The sequence below is a fragment of the Tympanuchus pallidicinctus genome, unplaced genomic scaffold (genome assembly GCF_026119805.1).
Source record: "Tympanuchus pallidicinctus isolate F22 unplaced genomic scaffold, pur_lepc_1.0 scaffold22, whole genome shotgun sequence".
NCBI lineage: Eukaryota > Metazoa > Chordata > Aves > Galliformes > Phasianidae > Tympanuchus > Tympanuchus pallidicinctus.
The window spans coordinates 16,596,533-16,608,925 of NW_026294739.1; the positions used below are offsets into that span (position 1 = coordinate 16,596,533).

General features: G+C 39.7%; 1 protein-coding gene and 1 long non-coding RNA gene across 4 annotated transcripts in view; one reads left to right on the top strand and one right to left on the bottom strand.

Annotated features, from left to right (window-relative positions):
- Nucleotides 1-12,393, top strand: part of PEX5L (peroxisomal biogenesis factor 5 like) — a 92,560-nt gene that overhangs the window by 33,049 nt on the left and 47,118 nt on the right. The window lies entirely within an intron of this gene.
- LOC128082797 (uncharacterized) overlaps nt 4,104-12,393 on the bottom strand; it is a 55,519-nt gene continuing 47,229 nt past the window's right edge. The window contains exon 6 of the long non-coding RNA XR_008207852.1: nt 4,104-4,240. This is a non-coding gene — a long non-coding RNA (uncharacterized LOC128082797). The remainder of the gene's footprint in view (nt 4,241-12,393) is intronic.

Below are 12,393 nucleotides of genomic sequence, written 5' to 3' on the forward strand. Positions count from 1 at the left end.
AAAAGCAAAACAACAACAACAACAAAAAAAAAAAAACACAGAAAAAAGGTAAAAAAACCTGAAAGTATGTCTCAACGGCCATGCATGAGATCAATCATGGGATAAAATCAGCCTCTACATTTCCCTACATAAACTATTCTACTAAACCAAACAGCCCACAGGATGCAAGAGAAAAATCAATCAGGAGCTTAAAATGATTTGGGATACGATCAGCCACAACACAGAAATATTTTATATTGCACTTGAATTGAAAAGATATGGGATGCATTTTAATGTTGTTCTGAAGGTTCTAGATACTTCAGAATGGTATTAAAATGCATCCCATATCTTTTGACAAATTCAGACACAATAAAAGCTTCTAGCATTTTAAACAGCTGGTATTCCACCACCAATTCTGGGGTAGCATTTAGTGGAAAGGCAATGACAAAAACTGCAGAAATGGAGACATATGGGTCTTCTCTAGTGAAGGTTTCCCAGGGGTTAGCCTTGCAAACAGCATGCCCTATCTATCGAAAATGTCTCTGCATCTTTGACTGTCTCAGATCACATAATATGAGGTGTTTTTTATAAGTCTTGGAATAACATGACTTTCTCAGTAGAAAATAAAGAACTTTAGATGAAACATCTACAAGCTCCCAAGGCTTCTATAAACAATTTTGTCATTTTGAAGGAGATGACAGTTTTATCATTCAGACAGCTCTTACTTTGCCTATGAGTGATTTCTTCTAACATTAGATAAGCAAATGAAAATAAGTATCCAGAAGCTGGACATGTGGTCAATCAAAACTCTCACTGAAATCCACAGAAACACTTCACAATACACTTTCTCTACAATTCTGAAATTCTAATGCATCTGTAACTCATAAAGTACTAAGAGATTTCAGTGAAATAAGATTGAAAAGTTTGCTATCAAGTTGTTACAAATTGCTCCAAAGCTGATCTACCATGTAACATTACTCTGCTGCAGCACATTGTAAGTTTCACTTCACCTTTCAACGTCTACTTTGAGACATTAAATCCAACATTTATATTGCCTTTCAGAACTCCCGTCTATCACAAGTAATTGATACTGCATTTTCTGTGTGCAATACTGTGCTATTCTACGGTTTTCAAACTGCTGAAATAATATACTTTCAGTTCTTATTTTGGCAATAAATTCCTCCTGGAAAATTCAGACTTGCTCTTTGCTGTCCTGAACTCCTGTATAATTTGCAACTAAAAGGCAAACTGCTTTTTGGTTTGTTGTATTTCATTAGTAAATATAGCAAATCCTGCACAGTAGGTTTATAAAATTCAAGTTCAGCATTTTTGCTAGGGAAAAAAATTGCAAAAAAATTCCCCTTAGAGGACCTACATTAACTGGTTACACACTGCCTTTTTAACGTTTGTCCAGGCAGAATTCTGCACAACCACACCAGGGTCACTGTAGTAATTGTGGAAGTCTTGAAGGGAAAAGATAATAGTGTTCAAAACAGAACTTTGCCAAAATTTCAGTCTCTTTTAGCTTGGACACTGGCAGATGGTAAAGAACATTAAAGAAGTTAAAAAAAAGACCTTTGGAAAAAGTTCATCTTACCTATAAGCAAGATCATCACCTAAAGCAGCATTCATATCCTTCTAGCATATCCTTTGTCCTAAGATAAAATCAGGTAAATATCCCTATGCAAAATTTCTGTGCCTAGACAGCACCAAAACAACACCAGTCTCTGTGACACAATAATAAAGAGATCTAGAGTTAAATTTGCTCGGCACACTCTTTCTTCCTAAGTGTATTAGCACCATGAGCTTACGGAATTTGGTGATGATTAACACAGCTCTGGAGAGACCAACGCTTAAATGATTTAAGATAAGGGCCTGAACAAATGCTTACAATGCCTGAGGCTCAAATCCTGACACAGAAATGCATACCCATACATATGCTTAATGTTTCTCCACATCAAATATTACACAAGATATTTTTTCCTCATAAGAATGCCTCTAGTAAAGTTCAGCTCAAAAATCCCAAAATAGAATACATAAAGATCCCTTATTCAGTCATCTTCCCCTGTCAGCTGTTAAAAAATGGTTATATTTCTGAAGTCTTTGCTGGAATCATATCCATCCAACCAAGAAATAGAGTGCCAATGCCACATCCTTAAAGGCAGTAAACAGCACAGAAGCAGAGTATTCGAAACACATCTGTAATCCTTCAGTAGGCTGAAACATGTTTACATGAGAACCCGTTCAATAACTGAAGAAAAAGCCTGTAATTGAAAATCAAGGACTGTTCACACATGATTTCTCAACAGGAAGAAGGGAGTGAATGCTCAACTCATCCCTCCTGTCATTTATAATGCAGAGATTCATTCTTTACATCAAGTACAATGAACTAGAGAAAAAGGCTTGTACTCCAACTTCTTATTGTTTTAAGCACATTTTCTTTTCTTTCTTTTGAAGATTTAACTTAATGGCTATGTGAGTGGCAATGCCAAGCAAAGATACTATTCATGATCTGCAGTCCAGCACCAGTAGTATTAGTAGCATTGGTTAGTATCAGATCACGGTTAATCACGAGTTTCTGGCAAGGATGCAAATAGGGACCAGTGTCTCTATCACAATTAACGTGATGGAAAAGAACATGATGTTCAGCAGAGGAGGCAGAGCCTGCCTGGCACCAGGTACACAAGCAGTGAGTAGTTTTATATAACAGCAATAAGATGCACTGAGCATGGATCTGTCAGAGCATTTGTGTGATTGCTTGTGCCAGATGATGTGCACCATCACAAAGAGTTTACAGCCGAAATGAACCACAAGGAATGAAAACAAATTGGGAACAAGTGGCTGTTTTTCTGTTAGAATTTTACATGTGAAAAAAACAAACCGATATAGATACATCAACACAGTGAAATTGCCAGAGAGACCAATTTAAAATCAATCTCATTTGTGGCCTTCTGACATAACGTGCTTGGAGCACATATTTCTTCAGAATCCTTATTTCTATAGCCAGATTCCATGGTAAAATCTTCAAAGCCATCCTCTCCAATTCCAACACTAATCATGTAAGAACTGCTCTTCTCAAAACAAAGGCAAACATTCAAAACTCCAACAGAAATCTAAAGGTCAGGCGTTTACATTTCCCCTACTTGGTACCTTTTCCAGTTAAAAAAAAAAAAAAGGTCATGCAGCCATGCATCTATTCAGCACGTTCCTCATTATTCTAACATTTTTTACCCTTTAGAAAATAGAGGGTGACATATCCTCTGTTAATGAGAATGCTGCTAGAAACCAGTTATTAAACAGATTAAACTTACTCTTAATATCTTAGTATAGAAGCAAAATGCTTATAATTTTGAAGTGATTGTCTTGCATAACACTGAGTGCAACATTCCTCTCTGTGGAAGCACACTAATGAGCCATGTCCCCTCCACACAAGAGCATTGCTCATACGTATCAATTTCAAAACGTGTCAAAGACCGGGCCATCCGCCTCCCAGCAAAAACCAATCAAACCACATTAAAAGTAGAGATTAGTAACAGATTATAACACTGCAGGAAAGGGCAATTAGTTTCTGCCACAAACCACAGCTGCTATACCATCAGCAATATTCATAAAATTGGTTATGAACAATTTCAGAGGGAATCCTGTGGGAAGTTCCACCTTGACAGAGCTGTTTTGGCCACTTCCTCAGCTGCACGCTCTGCAGCCACGTGCTGCATTCTGGAATAAAGGAGGAACTTTTTGGAAGTTCACAAGGACCAAAGCTCGCTCGCTCTCTGGCAAAGGAGATTCAATAACTTCTTTGATGAAGGAAACTCTTGATGAAGCCAGAGGATACACTGATGTCTTGTAGGAAGCACTTCCAATGGCTTAATTCCAGCCCCATGCTGTGGCGTCCTTTTCTTCCTCCATTGAACTAACACAAAGACTGAATCATAGCATTAGCTGGCAAATAATAGCTAAGTGAGGGTTAGACAGGACAATGGTAAAGAAGATGATTTACACTCCTCTTGCTTACACACAGAGCCTTCCTCCAGGAATGGCCAGCAAAAGGCAAGTCACCTGCTGGACCCAAACCCACACCAGCCCATTGGTAACAGAGCAGTGAGCTCAAGGAGACTGTCAGGCAACAGCACAGATCTCAGCTGGACTCACCAACAGAGGAGCTGTATTCCGCTGTCAGCAATTCCACCTTCAATGCTTCTATCAACAGTTAGACCCATATCCTGCCTCTTCATGGACGCAGAAGTCGACCCACAATTGCCTGAAGGAGGATGTAGGATTGTATGTACTTTAAGCTGATTTAAAAAATAATGCAACACAAGTACAACTCCTCTTTTTTTTTTTTTTTTTTTTTTTCTGTCAAAAATGCATTGGACACTTGGGAGCTAGGAGCTCAAAGGAGGGCATACTGAAAGTTGCAAAGACAGAATTAGGAGGCACGAGGCACCTGGCCTTCCTCAGGAAGCAGCAGACTCCCAGGAGAGGCCTCATAACACCTGAGTGCTTTGGAAAGAGCTTGCTGAATTCACAACATGGATGAGGCCAAACGGCTGTGCAATGTGATGTGCCAAGAGACCTAATTAGCTTCAGAAGGTCCATAGACATAGACAGGAGGAAAATAAAGCTCTTTACATTATTGAACACTGCTCCAAAATTAACTTTAATCTTTGTCAATAAACTGCCCTCTAGGAAAAAAAACATTCCTAGCGTAGATTTTCAGCTTCAGGATATTTTTCAGCTGCTTGATACCATGATAAACAGCTGCTCCCTGTCACAGCACACATACTGTGCACTGAGAGCTGGAAATCCATTCTAAGAAGAGGCCAGTATAGCATAAAACCAAACAGGCTACTCTCTAGGCTGATCAGTGCTCTGGACATTAATAATTTCATTCCAGTTTTTACTCTTCAATGTTTGATTATGTGATATATCTTTGTTCTCAAAAAGAACTGGGGATACTTCACAAATGCGGTGGGTAAAATAACAAGGCAGAATGAAGCCTACCAAATTCTGGAAACAACGCAGCTTTTCAGCTGAATCGTCAAATAGACCTACACCCAGTGCATGTTTAGAGCAGCTCTGTGCATAACCTGACTAATGGCAAGTGAGTGTGTGTTGTTGAAATACAATCAGACAATAGTTACAGCTCTAGAACTCCCACATTCATGTCTCTGCAGCTTCTGAATCTTCTTCATGGCTTCCTTAAAATAAGATTCCACTGCGGAGAAACGAAATGTTTCACTTCACTGAGTCTTTTTACTAATTAGAGCTAGGAAAGAAGTTCATTATGCAAGGTAGATCACACATGTTTAAAAGCTTAAATCTCTAGATTACAACTTAACAGAGAATGTGTAAAGTTCAGCTAAAATATCCCTCCAAAACAAGCAAATGGGAAAAACCACCACTGTGCCTCAGAACACAAAAATGCCCATTGGCAGACAGCAGCTGAAGTATTTTCTAAGTGCACTGCATGAAGATGCGGAGCTATAAGATCACACAGGTCACACGTGTACAACATACTTCTGGAGCTTAAGACAAAACCTTCACTGTTTATTACCAATTTTAACTTCATACCTCCAGCTCATTTCCACTAACAGCTAAAGTCTGGATGCAGGATTGTTCAGAGCTTTATCAAGTCACAACAAAGCTTGAGTTGAAAATCAGCTTATGCTACAATGTGCAAAGATTTCTCCAATCATTAATATTTTGGGATGACCCTGAACAGATGCCACTCATCCTTTGTAATCACCCTTTTTGTGAAAAGCTCTAGGGAACTGGCCACTACTGCCACTACTACACCTAGTTGCATGTGTCTTGTGAGACTATCAAAATGATGATATACCTTGCTGGAGACAATTAGAAAAAGAATCACTGCAAAAAGTAACATGAAGACTGGGAGTTAAAATACAGGCTGTACTAATGGATGTTGATAATCCACCTGCTGTCATAAAATTATTAAAAACATTACTGTGAAACAGATCTATTTCACCTGCCCTCAAAACCACAAGTTGCAGGTGTAAGCTGGCACCATGAAAGCAGCATGCCTGCTGCTATTCCAAGTGGCTGTGAGATGAGAGGAAGGAAAACTTGAGAGGAAGTTTTCCAAAATCCACAGATCTTAATCATTATGCATAAATACTGAAAGTGCACCATGATGAATTAGCACTATGAAGGCACAGATACTGAGCTCCACTCAGTGAAGCCCTTGATTGCTCCCATACATTTTAAGCTATGCCCCAATTTCTATGGCAAACTCCTCAGAAAGCTTAGGCTGTCAAATCCAAGGGAAATAACTGATTCTTACCCTCTCTGAGCCTTTAACCACCATAACACACAAGAAATACAGAAATAAATCTGCACTATGCATGTAAGCACAGAGGCAGAGGAACTTTCAGTGCTGAGTACATGCTTTTAATCTCACTCCATCATGTCCAACACCTCTCCCTCCTATAAACTCTTGGCTGAGCTCATCCCACAGCACACTTTGTGAGGGCTGACGATCTCATCAGTCTTCTCTTTCGCTTCTGACATATCTCATTATCTCCGTTCTCCCTTCTTCTGTCTGAACCTCAGCAGTTTTCACCTCAACAGCTGTCTCTGTTCTCTACAAACAAGTATTTATAAGAAAAGTTAATCCCTGATTTGGAACAGCAGGTTGCTGTGAAACTGAAAACAGGACCGTGACTTCTGTCAATATCTATTAAATACATATGCAAAGTAAAACTGATACAGAGTACTTACAACCCAAGTTTCCCATGGCTCTCCTGCAGCTGTGCACACTAGTGAGGGATGACTTCAGGCTCTCTCATTTTTAAATATTCATGACACTTCATGATTATAATTCCTGATCATTCACACAATATATTCATGAGCATCATTTGCTGCTTGGAACTACACTTAGTTCACATTCGAAATTACAATTCCGACATTGTTTTGTACTGGACAAACAGGAATTGCATGCAAATTTTTAATGTTTATTTTTAAAGGATTCTCGATGTTTTTGACTAAGTTGGGAATACAACTGATTACAACAAGAGAAGGAGGACTTATTTTGGTAAATATAATTCCTGCTTACAGGATTTGCTGAGTACCCCTTATAGCTGGAGAGGGCAATGAGATTGTGAGTATTTACCATCTTACAGGGTCAGACCATCACTACTGCCTCAATTCCACCAGGTTAATGCTCTAAGGGCAGATAACGAATGCTGGCCTATGGCACAACCCCAACTATTAATAGAGCATTATATTTAGTATCTAATTGTGTGAGATTTTGGTTTTATACATGTTCAGATAGATGGATGTACTGATGTTAGACGAGCTTTCATCTTTCACGTGTACCTACAACCAGAACATGGGATATATTTTCTGTATTTATTATTGCATTACTCAGACCTTGATGAAAGTAGAGGAGATATGCAAAACTATTCCTGCTGTGAACTACCAACAGACTGGTTTGAGGAAATAGTTGCAGAACACACTGTACTCAGGTTCTCACAGACTTGCAACATAGCAACACCAACAAAGATAGGCAGCAGTGTAAAACCTTACAATAGGAGAATTTATTGCATTTTAACCTGGCTTGCTAATTGCTGGCTCTACACCACAAAAGCTAGCAACTGTTGGGGACTTCCATAAACCGAAATGGTATTGTAATTTTTCAATACCTTGTTTCATAGCTTAGATTTCCAGCAACATAGAAGGAAAACAGAGTGGGTTTTTGTTGCCCTTTATTCACTTCAATCACTTTATGTACAAATGAAGTAAAATTTCGATTTCTTGTAGTAATAATGGCTGCAGTTTAAGTACAGTTTCATCCTTTATTTCACATTACTAAGCAAAACGTTTTCCCTTGCAAGTGGTGAGGGATGGCTGTGCTTCCTATTTACCCCTCGTGCCACATTCCCTTTTCTCTTTCAACCTACCTATCACAGGGACGCATTTTTCACCAGTATGCTCCTATAGGGCCTCTGGCTTTGGTTCACAATTCTGAGCCACTTTTAATTGAATTTTCTACTGCAGAAGAGTTTCCTCGCATTCATCCACCCAGCAGGACGCCAGGAAAAAAAAACCCAAACATCCAGCTCTCAGGAGCTGCTCTGCTCTACTGCAGAGCCAACAGGCGCCTTGTAAAGCTTCCTGCTGACTGCTAAGCCTCACCATCAAATTCAGAGATTCCTTTACATCTCCCTGCTCCCACTGCTTTTATTCCTCTTGCTGCTGACATCAGGTAGTTCTTACAAAATGCAAAATCAAGAAAAGAGATAAGCTTTGAAACCTTGTTTTTCTCTTTTGCGTTTCATCCCTGAAAACAGTGAAAACAACCCCAAAAATAAGTGTAAAGTAGAAAGCCCAAACAAAAAACCAACCACTTTTGATTGAACGTATGTAAGATCACTTTAAATGCCCACATTTCTTTTTCACTGAAAAGGATTGATTGATATGACTGACGGCTGCATGCAATTTCTGCAAATGTTCAGATGAACACAATTTTGTGCGGAAATATAACAGCTACAGATCAGCACACATCGAGTGAATGCACTTTCAGGGTGTAAGTTTGGATAGGGGCAGGTCTCCATTGCCATTTCATTTTAAGACACCCCTATTTATTAACACTATGAATTAAGGTGTAAAGCCCAGCACAGAATTTCATAACTTATGTCACTGAACCACAATCTGGGACCCAGAAAATAAGATAAGTTTTCTCAATGAAATCTTCTCTCCCAAGGAGACTAACACAGCTTGGTGCTGCTTTGTTCAAGTTTTATGAAAAGAGAGAAAGCATTAGAAACATCAGCACTGCGTTCAAGGCACAGGTAATCTTTCAGGGTGCATTTACCTGCTCCCTAGTGAGCCTCACAGTGACAGATATAATAACCCCACGACAGCTGCTGTGTGAGTTTGTCAACAAAAGCTTTGTCACTTGATTCATGTGCCACCAAGCAAACTTCCATACTTGTTTTAACATCAAAACTGTGTCGCGGAAACATTTAGAAGATGAATCAGTAAGAGAATCTTTTTATAGATCCCTAACAGTGGGAAGCCTGCTGGTTCTGAAACGCAGTTGTCCTACTGGGAGAGAACAAAAATGCAGAGCTCAAGTGAAGACAAAGTTTCTTAGTTGATGTACCACTGAGGGAAAGAAGAATTAACTATGCAAAGACTTATTTACCCAGCAAGAAAGAAATAAGCCTCTTAAGTTGAGAATTTTTTTTACAGTTTTTGACCTTTGTTTTGAAATGATTTTCTGTGCAAAACTGTCACGCTCTTATTTTAAGAATAAAACTGAAAATGAAGGAACACAGATTCACACGAATGTCCAGTCCCCTACAGTAATATGCCACCATCTTCTCTGTAGGCAGATAACCACCTTAAAAATAATTTTTCCCCACTGCTGAGCACAGGGCCAGAAGTTCTACTTGGGAACAGCTTTATTCAGAGCATTCTATAAGGCGCTCTATCTTTCAGTCCATACAAATGTCCTTTTCTAAATAATATTAAATCAAACTATAAGTCAGGAGAAATGCCAACATTGAACAATAGCTGCTGCACTGTAATCTGTGTTCATAAGAAATCACAGCTGTGCTTTGTTGGTCTGCAGTGCAATTCTAACTTGCTGGTTTCAATAAGAGTATTTCACAGGCTGATTGGTTCTAGGTATGATACTCAGCATAACAGGACAGTGGGCAACATACATCAGGCCAAGCCTCAAAAAGTGCAAGAGAAATTTCTAATGTTAGTTCTGATACCATTTCTGACTCATTGAGCACACGGTTCTCAGAGGACAAATTTCTAAGTGTTTATATATTTACAGAAGAGTAAAAATGAGGGTCAAAGAATCGACTTACATTACTGTTTTACAGTAGGATGTATGCAAATACATGTTTTACTAGGAGGATGTATACAAATCATAGCACGAAACAGATAGCAAGTGATAATTTGAAGTAGAACACCATTATGACAAAAGGCTTCTGGGACCTTTTGGGTTCCACTACAAAAAGGCAGAAAGTGGCAAGAAAATAAAAAGAGGAAGGTCAGCAGAGAATTCTAAGGCCAATGATAAAAGACAAAGAACAGAAATGTACATTCATGAAATTCTCTCTGCACAACATCACACGTAGCTTGAAGGGTGAACCTGGGAGAAGAAAGGTAACACCTCTGCAACTTCCCAGCAGGTCTAGCAGTGTCACTTGAGCAGGTCGCTGAAGTCACTGGGTGTAGCAGCATTCTGCACCACTAAAGAGAAGTGACAAAGCAAACTGCAAAATGGCTTCTGTGGGTGCATGGCATGAGCAGGCAGTAATCCAGTCTCTCAGCTTCTTCTTTCTCTGAGCTAAGGGCACAGCTAGACAGCAAACCTTCTCTCACTCAGGGACAGCATTAGAGAGGTGAGAATTACAAATTTCATGAATTGATATTTTTTCATTATAAATGAATGTATATTTGAGGGTCATACCTGTGAGATACAAGTGATGTACAAAACAAAGCTTTTTTGGTAGCTGTTATGTACATGGTTAACTAAGGTGAGCACACGCAGTCTAACAACTCTAAAAGACAGGAATTACAAGGCATTACTGCATCACATGGTGCATGCAACCCCCAAATGTAAAGCTACTTGCTTAATGCTACAGAAAAATCCTACCGACAACCCTTGCCAAGTTCTCCTTTTCTTAGCTTCTACAGTATTTGTAAAAACTGAAAACCATCTATGATTTACTGAAGCCTGTAATACTTCTCATTAGATTATAATAACTGGCTTCAAATCGTGAAAGCCAGGCTAAAGATGACAGGCGTGGTAATAGCAACTCCGAGGTGGGCAGCTATGAGACAAACAAGGCTGGGTTTTGTTCTTGACCTTTCTCTTGTGGACAGAAAGCTAATTGTGCACGTAGCCTTTGCTTTACAAATCAACAAGGAAACTTCATACTGGCATTTCACATCGCAGCACAAGACACACATACTGCTCATATTCATTGCCTGTACTTCGGATCCACACTTATCCTCAAAAAGCTCACTTCTGCACACAGTCAATGCCTTGTATCTAGTAACAACTCATTTCAGGCTACCTGCATGTATTCCTCTACTTGTGAGAGAAAAGAGGCATGAAAGAAAGAGGTTTTTTTCAGGATAACACAGTAATATTTGAAAAGAAATGGTCCTTCGTATAACACAAAACAAGAACAAGTTCTTGGTCCACCTTAGCTAAACTGTCCTTAATCACTGCCACTGTAACCGACCCAACAAATTTACTCCATTAATGAAATGAGACAAAATGTGTGAAAAACTGAAGTGTGGTTGATGAGAGGACATTTCAGTTCGGAAAGGAAAGTGCAAAAATAGCTCCAAGCTCTCCTTTTCACTTCACTGAACGCAAATCAACTGTTTGAGTTTATTGGCTGCTAATGATTCCAAGGGCACTTTATGTTAAGGTGTGAAAAGGAAGGGGAACGGAAAATCCTGACCATGCTGCGTACATTCTGCTCAGCCTTCACAGCTCAGCCACAGCTTGGCAGGGTTTCAAATAAGGCAGCTCCTTTGTGGAGCCAGACAACACCCCCGTGCACAGGGAAACGCTGCTGTGTTCTCATTCTGCCAGGCATTCTGCAGGAGTACACAGCGCCTGTCCTTCCTCTGACAACACGGAGCTACGCCACGCCAATACCACAGGCTGCCTCACTCCTGGAAGTCCTCATTCCCTCATCTGTGCCTGATGCTCTCTGGCACAGGTCCCTCAGGACCATCACACACATTTCTCAGTCTTCTTTGCTCATGGGCATCTAAGAGAAGGAATGATTTGATTCACATTTTACAAACATGCAGGTTTGGTTTCTAAGAGCTTGAGATTTTGGCACATGTTTGGTATGCTATCCCACCTCCCTCAGTTTCTCCATTGGAGCAAACTCTGGGTTGAAGCACATGCCATTGGGCCTCTCACTGCTATCACCATCTGTGACAGCTTCTTTTTTTCTCAATTATGCTCATTCTATCCGGGCTAAAAAAAATCTTCCACTCCTTGCCAGTCTAAGCATATGCCTATATGTTTGTTTTTGAAGTAACTGTTGCTGATCCAACTTGACAGTGCCATCTTTCATGTTATTTCACCAGGGTCCCGTTAACGTGAAATGCTGTAAACTGATGTCAAGAGTCACGTTTGGATCAAGCCTCCCTTATTTATAAGGCTTTCAAAGTGAAATAAAGCAGCAAAGCATTTCAGTGAACACAAAGTTCACAGTGCTGACAGACTGATATTAGCAGTGCCAATAGAAAAGCTATTTTCTGTCTAAACCCACCAGGAGACCAGTGACTTACTGCTGGACAGCAAATCTACTCTTTCTTTTCCCCTGCTGGCTCAGCTGCACCCTTCTGAGCAGAATACAAAGCCAAGAAACACAGAGATACCTCCTATTTGTAACATCC